This window comes from Lepidochelys kempii, chromosome 4 (genome assembly GCF_965140285.1).
Source record: "Lepidochelys kempii isolate rLepKem1 chromosome 4, rLepKem1.hap1, whole genome shotgun sequence".
Lineage (NCBI taxonomy): Eukaryota > Metazoa > Chordata > Testudines > Cheloniidae > Lepidochelys > Lepidochelys kempii.
This window is the reverse complement of record NC_136383.1, coordinates 112,904,290-112,918,590: the sequence shown is the minus strand read 5'-3', so window position 1 is coordinate 112,918,590 and position 14,301 is coordinate 112,904,290. Positions and strand designations below refer to the sequence as shown.

At 43.1% G+C, this 14,301-nt stretch overlaps 2 long non-coding RNA genes across 3 annotated transcripts in view; both read right to left on the bottom strand.

Annotated features, from left to right (window-relative positions):
- The window catches only part of LOC140910740 (uncharacterized), a 227,340-nt gene that overhangs the window by 38,846 nt on the left and 174,193 nt on the right, over positions 1-14,301 (bottom strand). The gene's annotated exons all lie outside the window — the stretch shown is intronic.
- The window catches only part of LOC140910737 (uncharacterized), a 53,182-nt gene that overhangs the window by 14,557 nt on the left and 24,324 nt on the right, over positions 1-14,301 (bottom strand). Inside the window, exon 2 of the long non-coding RNA XR_012158708.2 lies at positions 5,254-6,008. This is a non-coding gene — a long non-coding RNA (uncharacterized LOC140910737). The remainder of the gene's footprint in view (positions 1-5,253; positions 6,009-14,301) is intronic.

Sequence of the window (14,301 nt, the reverse complement as noted above, 5' to 3'; positions counted from 1 at the left end):
TCTGACACATATTATATAGTATCTAAAGGAGTTTACTAACTTCCCAGATTGAAATATGTATATAATTATCATAAAAAGCACTCCCTTTCAAAAATACCTTCATGAACAAATGTCACGTATTATGAAAATAATAAAAATGACAGCATTATTCATAGTAGCAATGTAGCTTTTATGGCAGTTCACTTGCAATCATCTTCTCTAGATTGCTAATTATATACCTCAAGCTGTATTTATTAGTACAAAGATTGAGTAGTTTGCTCTTTTGTATGGTTTGTCAGAAAAAGCCTGTATTAAATATCTATGGCCTTGTTCACACTTGAGAAATCTGGCACGGCAATCAATGTGTTGTCTACTTAGCATAATTGTAACACCTCCCACCCACACACAAAAGTACTCTAAATGGTGCATAGGCATTATTATAGCCTGTTGGATTACTCTTGCTTCAGGCAATGCTTACCACCATGCCAATCTCCACTATTACGATGCCAGTGTAGGTGAATATTGCTGGCTTAATAGCCCAAATGGTGAAAACAATCCTCTCACAACCATCAAGCAGTGCCCCAGTCAGTGATTAGGTAGTATTTGGTTTACCTTCCTGCATTCCACTGCCCTGGGGTCAAGTTTCCTGCACACGGCTTACCTGTACAGAAAGGCACACACTGTGGAGCCCAGATGCACTCTATTTTCCATAATGAACAATATCTTGTACTTCCATGACTCAGCTGATTACAGGTACTGCATGTCTCTAAGCTAACTTTGTTGGTGCCATCACTCTATGAAATGGTGTTTCAAGGCCCAGCAGTAAAGTTTTGTTTCTTCAGTTCAAAACACTGAGGTGATACTATATCTAGTTTCATTTCAATCTTCTGTAGAAAAATTCTAATGACATAACTCTACTTGTATTAACTGTAGTGATGGGGCAAAACTGGAACATAAAATCTGAAACTGAGGTGCTCTGGTTTAACCACAATTTGTTGGTCTAGATGCAGAAATTTCATGGTCTGTGTTAAGTAGGAAACAGAGAAGACTAAATCATCTAACTTTATATCTGTGAAACCTCTTTGTATTTAGTAGGGGTGTCATAAATATAAAGGGAAGGGTAAACCCCTTTGAAATCCCTCCTGGCCAGGGGAAAGCTCCTCTCACCTGTAAAGGGTTAAGAAGCTAAAGGTAGCCTCGCTGGCACCTGACCAAAATGATTGGTTTCCAAGTAGTTGGAGGTTTTTTGCTTTAATTTGGGCCCAGAGCAGAGACAAGGGAATTGTCTTTTTCTGTAGACTGACAATCACTATCAGAGAATAGATATTCTATTCCAGCACAGCAAAATTTTACAGCCAAGTTTTGTTTGTTTATTTCTAAACCTCGGGTGTAAAGTTAGTTAAAAACAGAGAGGTTAGAATGACAAAATCCGCGGCTCGACTACAGCTCGAATTAGCCAAATTTCAGGCTGAGGAAAGACAAAGGGAACATGAAAGACAGATAGAACTCATGCGGCTGAAGAAGGAACAAGAAAGGGAGGCAGCGAGAGAAGCAGAACAACACCAAGCGGCTGCTCACAGGAGAGCTATGGAAGCAAGGGACAAAGAACTGGAGGAGAAGGAAAAAGAGAGGAAGTATGTGGAGGAGATGGAGAAGATAAAGGCTCAGCAGAATATCCCAACAAACCCTAGTAATCCTTCTCCAAGTACCACTTCCCATATTACAGACGATTTGTACCGCACTACAGCCAAATCGCTGCCCCACTGACAGACCTAACCAAAAAGAAACAGCCAAATGCTGTTCAGTGGACCGAAAAGTGTCAGAAGGCCTTTAACAAGCTTAAAGCGACACTCATGTCTGACCCTGTACTAAGGGCCCCAGACTTTGATAAACTGTTCCTAGTAACCACAGATGCGTCCGAGCGTGGTGTGGGAGCAGTTTTAATGCAGAAAGGACCTGATCAAGAATTCCACCCTGTAGTGTTTCTCAGCAAAAAACTGTCTGAGAGGGAAAGCAACTGGTCAGTCACTGAAAAAGAATGTTATGCCATTGTCTACGCTCTGGAAAAGCTACGCCCATATGTTTGGGGACAGCGTTTCCACCTGCAAACCGACCATGCTGCACTGAAGTGGCTTCACACCGTCAAGGAAACTAACAAAAAACTTCTTCGGTGGAGTTTAACTCTCCAAGATTTTGATTTCGACATCCAACACATCTCAGGAGCTTCTAACAAAGTGGCTGATGCACTCTCCCGTGAAAGTTTCCCAGAATCAACTGGTTAAAATCGTCCTTGAGATGTGGAAAATATTGTTAGTCTTTATGTACTTGGTAGTATATTTAGAGATGCATGTGTCTTATTAACTCTGTTTTTCCTAGAGCTCCAGGAAGAAATCCCAGCCAGTGTTTCACCCTAGCTGAGATTTGGGGGGCGTGTCATAAATATAAAGGGAAGGGTAAACCCCTTTGAAATCTCTCCTGGCCAGGGGAAAGCTCCTCTCACCTGTAAAGGGTTAAGAAGCTAAAGGTAGCCTCGCTGGCACCTGACCAAAATGACCAATGAGGAGACAAGATACTTTCAAAAGCTGGGAGGAGGGAGAGAAACAAAGGGTCTGTGTGTCTGTCTATAGTCTGTCTTGGCCGGGGATAGACCAGGAATGGAGTCTTAGAACTTTTAGTAAGTAATCTAGCTAGGTACGTGTTAGATTATGATTTCTTTAAATGGCTGAGAAAAGAATTGTGCTGAATAGAATAACTATTTCTGTCTGTGTATCTTTTTTGTAACTTAAGGTTTTGCCTAGAGGGGTTCTCTATGTTTTTGAATCTAATTACCCTGTAAGATATCTACCATCCTGATTTTACAGGGGGGATTTCTTTATTTCTATTTACTTCTATTTTTATTAAAAGTCTTCTTGTAAGAAACTGAATGCTTTTTCATTGTTCTCAGATCCAAGGGTTTGGGTCTGTGGTCACCTATGCAAATTGGTGAGGCTTTTTATCCAACATTTCCCAGGAAAGGGGGGGTGCAAGTGTTGGGAGGATTGTTCATTGTTCTTAAGATCCAAGGGTCTGGGTCTGTAGTCACCTCGGCAAATTGGTGAGGCTTTTTACCAAACCTTGTCCAGGAAGTGGGGTGCAAGGTTTTGGGAAGTATTTTGGGGGGAAGGACGCATCCAAACAGCTCTTCCCCAGTAACCAGTATTAGTTTGGTGGTGGTAGCGGCCAGTCCAAGGACAACGGGTGGAATATTTTGTACCTTGGGGAAGTTTTGACCTAAGCTGGTAAAGATAAGCTTAGGAGGTTTTTCATACAGGTCCCCACATCTGTACCCTAGAGTTCAGAGTGGGGGAGGAACCTTGACAAGGGGTTTGCATTCAACTCCCAGGATCTGCACCTTCTCCTATATTGCTTTGTTTCTGAATTTGATCACAGACTAAAAAGGATCTATTTTCAGGTACTGGTTTGGGTGCAGGCCAAGTCTCAGAGGAACATCTACTTGTATGGGATTGCAGCCCAAGATGGTGGCAACTTTGAGAACAACTGTTCAAGTATTTCCTACAATTTAAAACCAATCTTTCAAGGTGAGGGGCTTGCAGACTGATAATATTTATCTAGTCTTTTCATCTCAAATCTCATGACATGTCTCACAAAAGTTGGGTTCTATGAAATGTAAGCCTAAACCTGAGCCCTAATTCAACCTTGACCCTAAATTTAAGTGAGAACTGGATCTGAAAACCATTTCCTTGGCTCAGCTTTCAGCTAAATATGGGCTTGACTTACAATGCTTTTTCAGAACAACCATTTTCTTTGCAACAGCACATGTACTGGTGTTTCATAACAAAACTATTTTTATACCTAAGGTGTTCTTACCATCCACAAGTGCAGATTCAGTAGCTACGTGTAAACAAGCTGTGTGCAATATGAAAATGTGGTGAGCTTATATCACCAGCTAAGCAAAGGACAGGAGATATTGTTAGCTTTAAAATAACGAGAAACACTACTAAATAGAATTGACCAACATGTGTGTAGTTGTGAAAACAGGGGGACTCTCTCTCATCATTTAGTTGCCAGCTCTAAAGGAAGGGGATAAGTCATCTTGCAGCAAATGCAGACAACCATGGAACAGAAGTTTAGCTTTATCTGCTGCTTTTAAGCATAACAGCTTTTACTCTGTGCAGATTGTTCCTGGAAAAGGCCTCATGGCTCAAAGATAATTGCTAACTTTGTCTTCTGCTACCAGTGTCCATTTAATAACCTTGTTGCATTCACAGCCCACACACTGACGCACATCTCCTCTTCTTTTGATCCTTAACCTATTTAAGTCTGGGCCTGAATAGCTTTCTAATGCTGAATGAGCAGTTAGGTCTTTCAGGTCAATGTGAAAGCCATGCAGGCACACTTTATTGCTAATGGTATTTCTGTACATAAATCCCCACACATCTATTACAGAAAATAACCTAACCACTTCCTGAAAGCAGCTGGCAAGAAAGCGAAGGTACAGGCACATCAACTCCATTCTTAAACCAAAAAACTCACTGTTTTAAAAATATATTTGTTTAAATTCCAAAGGTGATTTGTCAGCTTTAAAGACAAAGGGCAGACTTTTCAAACTTTGTTGCCTAGAGTTGTACAGCTCAATGCATAACTAGGAACTCAGACGAATGCCCTTATTTGCAGAGGTGCTGAGCACCTGCAACTTCCATGCTGTGGGTAATCAGCACGGCTGAATTTTAGGTCTCCTATTCAGACGCCTAATTATGAACTTGCGTGGCTAAAAGTAGGCACTCTAGAATTTAGACATAGCGCTAACATTTTCAGGGTGTGTGCCCATGGGATTTGCAAACACATGCCTGATTTGAGTGTAAGGCAGTCATGTAGATTTGTAGGATGATACAGCTTCTGGGCATGTTGGGCATGAACCAAGGTGTTAGACACATTACCGGGATTTTTCAATTATGTAGAGGAAGCCTACAGGAGATAAGTGCTATACCCTACCAGGAAATCAGTGGAGTTACATGCAGAGGTGGATCTGGCCATTGTATTTACCATGTGTGTAGTTTAAACATATATGATCAAGCTGGAATATACTGTCTTGTTGAAAATACATTATTGTTACCTCAGTTTCCCTAGAAACTAACCCAGGGTTACACTTATATTGTTTTTATTAAATGCCGCTGGTGAATCAAACAGAAAAGGGATGGGGCTTATTCATGCATGCACACATTCATCATATTCATCCCCTCATGCACCCACACACTCACACAGCGGGAGAGTTACCGGAGACAGCAGAGGAAGCCGAGAAGCTGAAGCATAGTAGATCTGGTGTGTCCGCCTGAGGTCACGGATCTGGGCCGGCCAGCAGGTCAAGAAACAGGGGGCTTGTGTGTATGCCTTCTTCCTTGTGCTGGAACTGGGTGGCTCCTGTCACGTGCACTGAGTTTCCCTTTTGTATCCGTCACCGAGAAGCATTCCCAGGCCTCGTTCCTTTCACACATACCAGGTTCTTCTTTTCTTTACAGCACCCCATGATTGCCTTCTCAGGGCAGATTACATTACTGTCTCCTGTCTCTGGGCTCTAGTCTCCTTGCAGTTCCTCTCTGCCCACTCCCACATACACTCCCTTGTTCACACTCCCTTATCTCCCTTACACACTCCCTTGTTCACACTGTCTCTGATTGCGTGATGGGGTATTGCAAAGCTTGGAGGTTTGTACAAGTGGTAACTGAAAAGGTTACAAAGCTTGCAAGAGTAACAAAGCTTAAAAGGCTATGCTAACAATAACTAAAGTTACAAAGTTTGCAAAAGGTTACAGAACTTAATGATCATACTAGCAATGACTGAAATGTTACAAATCTTACAATCGCATTCTGCTGGATTGAGCAGAGGCTTTACATAACAATTATCTCCCAAGAAAAAAGGGTAAGTGCCAGGTTTTGATGCAGGGGAACAGGGACTGTAAGGGACAGCTGGTATGTGTCTGATGTGGTACTTTTTTTCTGTGCTGTTGTCAGAATGCAGCACAATGCTGGCTCCTACAGTAAAAACAGAATTTTAGTGAACAAGCTGCAGGGAGAGAAATAAAACAAATTTGTCTCTATCCAAGTGATCATCAGCCACCAAACATGTACATGAAATTCAAATATGGCAGAAAAGCAAGGAAATCTGTATGCTCAGGTTTGATTTTTGTTTCCATTTATTTGCTCATATAAATTCCATTCCCTGGCTTCTATGTGAATAGAAATTTACCTTGAAACTACTAAATCCCAATCCATTAGTAGTTAGTGCTAGAAGGGCAATAACATGCTCTCTGTTGCTGTTGCACTTCTTACATTTTGGCTACTACATGAGAGAGCTCATTCTACATAAACAACCAGCCTCTTTGGCAGGATACTTCTTTCCTTTGAAGTCATAGTTCATTCTGCATTTTGTATAAACAAGCTAGTATAATGCAATGCAGTCTCCATTGCTCTCCTGGGGTACCCACATAAACCCACTGGCTCCATGGAGATTGCTTACAAAAGGCAACCTTTTCCATAGAGCCCCACCACATGAGGGAACCTCCCTTCCAGGGAAAGCTGCAGCCAAGGGTATCAGACAGTTGGCAGTGCTGGATTCCAGAAGCAATGCTTAGGCACATGCAAATAATTTCCACTTTCCCCTGCCTGAATTTGGACCAATTTGGGAAATTCTTAATCAAATGAAATAACCTCAGCATTTGAGATATTCTATTTTTGTTTCAAAATATTCCCTCCTCTGTAGCTATTGGTCTTTACACACAGAGATAGGATGTTATCATGTGTTTGTGTTGGGCATGGCACATCATTGTTAACTCTGCTTAAGCAAACATTATCGCAGAAGAGTTGTACTGACAACGGCTGTGGTACAGCTGACAGTTACATGGAGGACACAAGTTTGGACAGGGCAGGAACCCATGTGGGAGGTTTTGGTAGCCAAGTCTCCTTGTTCTGTTTCAAATTTGTACATTTTGAGTTGTTCAGAATTGTGCACCCCACAAGACAGAAATCATGGTGGGAGAGAGTTAAAAACCACAATGAAATCCAGGCCCGAGTAAAGACAATGGCAAAACCCCTATTGACTTCAGTGGGGCCAGGATTTCACCTCAGAGATCTGGTTCCTTCTGTAAGTGTGAAAAATGAGACACTCAAATCAGACTAAGGGGAAAGCATATGAGAAATGTGCATGTGTTTCCCACCACTCTCCTGCTGACAATAGGGGTCATTTAACTAACCCCAGTACAGAAGCAACAGTGACAGATGGCATGAAGAGAGAGAATGTCCCTGATGGTGACAACGGGGGAGATGGCATAGAATCATAGAATATCAGGGTTGGAAGGGACCCCTGAAGGTCATCTAGTCCAACCCCCTGCTCGAAGCAGGACCAATTCCCAGTTAAATCATCCCAGCCAGGGCTTTGGCAAGCCTGACCTTAAAAACCTCTAAGGAAGGAGATTCTACCACTTCCCTAGGTAACGCATTCCAGTGTTTCACCACCCTCTTAGTGAAAAAGTTTTTCCTAATATCCAATCTAAACCTCCCCCACTGCAACTTGAGACCATTACTCTTCGTTCTGTCATCTGCTACCATTGAGAACAGTCTAGAATCATCCTCTTTGGAGCCCCCTTTCAGGTAGTTGAAAGCAGCTATCAAATCCCCCCTCATTCTTCTCTTCTGCAGGCTAAACAATCCCAGCTCCCTCAGCCTCTCCTCATAAGTCATGTGTTCTAGACCCCTAATCATTTTTGTTGCCCTTCGCTGGACTCTCTCCAATTTATCCACATCCTTCTTGTAGTGTGGGGCCCAAAACTGGACACAGTACTCCAGATGAGGCCTCACCAATGTCGAATAGAGGGGAACGATCACGTCCCTCGATCTGCTCGCTATGCCCCTACTTATACATCCCAAAATGCCATTGGCCTTCTTGGCAACAAGGGCACACTGCTGACTCATATCCAGCTTCTCATCCACTGTCACCCCTAGGTCCTTTTCCGCAGATCTGCTGCCTAGCCATTCGGTCCCTAGTCTGTAGCGGTGCATTGGATTCTTCCATCCTAAGTGCAGGACCCTGCACTTATCCTTATTGAACCTCATCAGATTTCTTTTGGCCCAATCCTCCAATTTGTCTACGTCCTTCTGTATCCTATCCCTCCCCTCCAGCGTATCTACCACTCCTCCCAGTTTAGTATCATCCGCAAATTTGCTGAGAGTGCAATCCACACCATCCTCCAGATCATTTATGAAGATATTGAACAAAACCGGCCCCAGGACCGACCCCTGGGGCACTCCACTTGACACCGGCTGCCAACTAGACATGGAGCCATTGATCACTACCCGTTGAGCCCGACAATCTAGCCAGACTTCTACCCACCTTATAGTGCATTCATCCAGCCCATACTTCTTTAACTTGTTGACAAGAATACTGTGGGAGACCGTGTCAAAAGCTTTGCTAAAGTCAAGAAACAATACATCCACTGCTTTCCCTTCATCCACAGAACCAATAATCTCATCATAAAAGGCGATTAGATTAGTCAGGCATGACCTTTCCTTGGTGAATCCATGCTGGCTGTTCCTGATCACCTTCCTCTCATGCAAGTGCTTCAGGATTGATTCTTTGAGGACCTGCTCCATGATTTTTCCAGGGACTGAGGTGAGGCTGACTGACCTGTAGTTCCCAGGATCCTCCTTCTTCCCTTTTTTAAAGATTGGCACTACATTAGCCTTTTTCCAGTCATCCGGGACTTCCCCGGTTCGCCACGAGTTTTCAAAGATAATGGCCAATGGCTCTGCAATCACAGCCGCCAATTCCTTCAGCACTCTCGGATGCAACTCATCCGGCCCCATGGACTTGTGCACGTCCAGCTTTTCTAAATAGTCCCTAACCACCTCTATCTCCACAGAGGGCTGGCCATCTCTTCCCCATTTTGTGATGCCCAGCGCAGCAGTCTGGGAGCTGACCTTGTTAGTGAAGACAGAGGCAAAAAAAGCATTGAGTACATTAGCTTTTTCCACATCCTCTGTCACTAGGTTGCCTCCCTCATTCAGTAAGGGGCCCACACTTTCCTAGGCTTTCTTCTTGTTGCCAACATACCTGAAGAAACCCTTCTTGTTACTCTTGACATCTCTCGCTAGCTGCAGCTCCAGGTGAGATTTGGCCCTCCTGATTTCATTCCTACATGCCCGAGCAATATTTTTATACTCTTCCCTGGTCATATGTCCAACCTTACACTTCTTGTAAACTTCTTTTTTATGTTTAAGATCCGCTAGGATTTCACTATTAAGCCAAGCTGGTCGCCTGCCATATTTACTATTCTTTCGACTCATCGGGATGGTTTGTCCCTGTAACCTCAACAGGGATTCCTTGAAATACAGCCAGCTCTCCTGGACTCCTTTCCCCTTCAAGTTAGTCCCCCAGGGGATCCTGGCCATCCATTCCCTGATGGAGTCGAAGTCTGCTTTCCTGAAGTCCAGGGTCCGTATCCTGCTGCTTACCTTTCTTCCCAGTTTAGTTTGGGCCTTAAATGCCTAACTCCCATTGATTCTACAGCTTCCAGTGGGAATTAAGCACCTAACTGCCATTTGTAGGTTTAAAAAAAGTCTTCTCCAATGACAAAGGTAACCACAGAAAAATAGTGGGTACGTTTGCCAGTGTTCCTGACTTCTCCTCAGGACCTTTCCTGAATGACCATATCTTAGCACTGTGGAACTCATGACTCTCACTCCATCCCAGTCACCAGTGTGTACTTTCCTAGGGAACACTCAAAAGGCAACGAGAATGTATTGACATTTCGATAAGGAAAGAACAGCGATCATGCCAGCTTTACAGAGCAGCGTGCTGCCAGCTGACCACCTGGCACTAAGGCCCAAATTCTGCCTCCCACAAGTGTGAGTTCTTTCATATACAGTAAGTTTTGCTCTTTGTTATTTGCATTCTGGAATACAGAGAATGGAGGGAAATTAAAGGTTTGATCCAAAGCCTATTGATGTCAATGGGGGTCTTTCTACTGACCTCAGTGGGCATTGGCTCAGTCCCGAACAGCCTTTAACCTTGGCATCAGATGACATTAATTGCTTTGCTGTCCTCTTTACATTCTCTCTTTTTCATTCCTGTGTTGTCTGTAGACAAATAATCTAACACTTAGCTCTGGGCTGACATTTTCATTCTCAACATACAGTAATATCTTGTAATGAAGGAAAATCAATGCCCCGTGTCCCTCTCTGGGTCTCCTGCTCCCGTGGAGACACCATAACTTTTGTCACATCACCCCTTGGGCCTGGAATCTCCTCCTTGACCTTGTGTGCTATGGAGGGTGGAGAGCTATTTAAGTTAAAGAAGAATGTTGGTACATGGTATAAACTGGCAATGAATAAACTTAGGACTGGAAACTAGAAGATTTCTAACCATCAGAGGGATAACATTCAAAAACTGGTAGGAGAACACTTCAATCTCTCTGGCCACTCAGTAAAAGACTTAAGGGTAGCAATTTTGCAACAGAAAAGCTTCAAAACCAGACTCCAATGAGAAACTGTTGAGCTTGAATTAATATGCAAACTAGATACCATTAACTTGGGTTTGAATAGAGACTGGGAGTGGCTGGATCATTACACATATTGAATCTATTTCCCCATGTTAAGTATCCTCACACCTTCTTGTCAACTGTCTAAATGGGCCATCCTAATTATCACTACAAAAGTTTTTTTCTCCTGCTGATAATAGCTCATCTTAATTAATTAGCCTCTTACAGTTTCTATGGCAACTTCCACCTTCTCTGTATGTATGTATGTATCTATCTATCTATCTATCTATATATATATATCTTCTTTCTATATGTTCCATTCTATGCATCCAATGAAGTGGGCTGTAGCCCACGAAAACTTCTGCTCTAATAAATTTTTTAGTCTTTAAGGTGCCACAAGTATTCTTGTTCTTTTTGCAGATACAGACTAACACGGCTGCTACTCTGAAACCAGAATTACCTGTGGTGGTTTGGTCTGGGGGGTCTCTTCTGGTTCGTGTCTTATGTTCCTAACCGTATCATGCTTCAGGCGGACACCTCTGGACCAGGAAGGGGATTTTTTCCCCTAATGTATTCTGGGTTGGGTTTTTTGGGTCTTCTTCCTCTGAAGCATCAGAGATGGCCAAAAGTGGAGATGGAACACTGCATAGGGTGAGCCAATGGTATTGAGAATTCTCTTCCTCGGGTGTTTGGTTAGTGGGACCTTGTTCACCTGCTCAGAGTCTGACTGATCATCATATCTGGAGTAGGAAAGGAATTTGCCCCTAGTTCATCCTGGGGGGTTTTCTGCCTCTCTCCTTACCATGGGGTGTGGGTTACTTGTTGGGTATACCTCACTTAACCAATTTCCTGCCATTGGTGGGGCCTTGAGCATTGGTACACCTCACCCCTTCCTGTTCTCTCCCTGTGGCACGCAATAGTTTAATCTCCTGAGGGCTGTAATACTTTGGTCTAATTCTGGTTGTTGGATGTGATGTGAAGGTGACTTGGAGGTGCTGGTAGCCTGTGGTACACAGGAGGTCAGACTAGATCTGATGTTCTTTTCTGACTTTAATCTCTATGACTCTTTATTATTTGTACCACAGTAATGTCCATAAGACCTAATCAGGAATGGGGCCCTGTTAATTCCAGACACTGTACAAACACAGGTAGATGTGATCCTTGCCTGGAAGAGATTACAATCTCATTTAAGATAAGATTCAACAAGAGAATGTAACAAACCAAAGGAGGAAAAATAGTTCACTTGGCTACACAGGCTGACAAGTGGGCCTTATCCAAAGCCCACTGAACTCAATGGAAGTTTTCCCACTAACTTCAGTGGACTTTGGATCAAGCCCAGTGTGCACAACTGGATCATGTTAACTTACTTAAATCTCATTTAAAAAATTCCCCATCAAACTACAGCCACCTACCCTGTGCTCCCTTAACATGTGCCATGTCCCTCAAAAAGAGATACCCCCAGCTGATTGCCTGCTACTGTCTGTTTAATCTAATGCATCATGCACTTTACTTTTTCCCCTTCCACATAATCTATACCCAAGTGCTCCCCTACTTGGGACTATAAATTCCCCTTTAAAAAACAAAAAAACAAACAAGTTATCCCCAGCATTTCCTCAGGCAACAGGTCCCCCACCTCTACATAAGGTGCGTGACCTGCACTGGAATGGGAGGCCACAGGGGTATGTCTACATTGCAGTCAAATACCTGCAACTGGCCTGCATCAGCTGACTTGGCCTTGCGGGGCTCAAGCTGCAGCGCTATGAAACTGAAGTATAGGCCCTCGGGCTGGAGTCCAGGCTCTGGGATCTCGCTCCATCACAGCCTCCCATCTGAACGCAAACATGTACACTGTAATTTTATAGCCCTGCAGCCCAAGCCCCACAAACTTGAGTCAGCTGACACAGCCAAGCCGTGGGTGTTTTATTGCAGTTTGGACATACCCTGGGATTCTAAGAATTATCCCAATCTGAGCTCTAGGGTAGATTCCCACAGGTTTTGAAGTAAGAAGCTTTGGTTTTCTTTCAAGTGCTGAGTTTTTTACCACTTCACCCTTCTTGATTATATTGTTCCCTCAGACTATCAGGCTGAGATTGTCACAGTTACTGGAGGTATTTGTTCATCACTCCCCCGCCACAAGCCCCGATAATTTAAAACCAAATCTCCTACATATCTTTATATTATCTTTGTATTTAGCCTAATATCTTGAAAATATTAGGCTAAATATATTGCATCCAATGTTAAGAGAATGTAAAGGTTGCATGATTAGGCTCTCAAAGGTTAGGAGAAGTGGGAGCAAAGGCTACAAGGAGCCAACACAATTGTAAAAAAGCCTGTTATTTGGTTTCTTCTGTCACAAGCATTGACTTCCTATGGCTCCCTTTTGTTTTTATCCCTTGCTGTGTCTCAGGTAGATTATAAGCCCCAAGGTGCAGAAACCAGCTTTTTTTAATTTTAGGATGCTGTCTAAATAAATTACTAGCAGCAGCAGCAACAGTGGTATTTAGCAATACTAAAACAGGTAGTGGTGAGTTGCTTAATCCAGAGTGAACAGGCAGGATTGGTTTACAAGCCCATCTCAGGTAAAAGAAGCTAATAACATTATTATCTGTATTACTGCAGCACAGAGGCCATAAGCAAAATCAGGGCCCACTTGCGTGATACACATTCAAGTACACTATAAGAGCCAAGCCTGCCCTGAAGCGCTTACAATCCAAGGCTTTGATTTTGCAAGCTGTTCCCTACTGAGGGACCCCAATGGACAAGGCAGACAAATTTCAGAGTAACAGCCGTGTTAGTCTGTATTCGCAAAAAGAAAAGGAGGACTTGCGGCACCTTAGAGACTAACCAATTTATTAGAGCATAAGCTTTCGTGAGCTACAGCTCACTTCCTCAGATGCATATCGTGGAAACTGCAGCAGGCTTTATATATACACAGAGAATATGAAACAATACCTACTCCCACCCCACTGTCCTGCTGGTAATAGCTTATCTAAAGGGATCATCAGGTTGGGCCATTTCTAGCACAAATCCAGGTTTTCTCACCCTCCACCCCCCCACACAAATTCACTCTCCTGCTGGTGATAGCCCATCCAAAGTGACAACTCTTTACACAATGTGCATGACAATCAAGTTGGGCTATTTCCTGCACAAATCCAGGTTTTCTCACATCCCCCCCACCCCCATACACACACAAACTCACTCTCCTGCTGGTAATAGCTCATCCAAACTGACCACTCTTCAACTTTAAATCCAAGTTAAACCAGAACATCTGGGGGGGGGGGGTAGGAAAAAACAAGAGGAAACAGGCTACCTTGCATAATGACTTAGCCACTCCCAGTCTCTATTTAAGCCTAAATTAATAGTATCCAATTTGCAAATGAATTCCAATTCAGCAGTTTCTCGCTGGAGTCTGGATTTGAAGTTTTTTTGTATTATCCCCATTTCACAGATGGGGAACTGAAGCAGAGAGATTTACCTAAATTCACAAATGAAATCTGTGAGAGAGCTAATAATTGAACCCAGATCTCCTTCTAGTGCCTTAGCCACCAGACCATCCTTTCTTTCCTCTTAATTTGATATTAAACAGTATCTGACATTTCTAAATTTCCTCTGGCAATGATCCTTTTGGCCATTCAGATCTGAGCATTCTGAATTTATTTCTTTTGGGCAGAAGTTGGATTCAATTTCTACTAAAATGTTAAAGATACGAAGCACGATAGTATGTCTATGGGGAAAATAAAAAGGGAGGCCTTAAAGAGAAAATTAATGAGACACAGACACAAAATGACAGTACC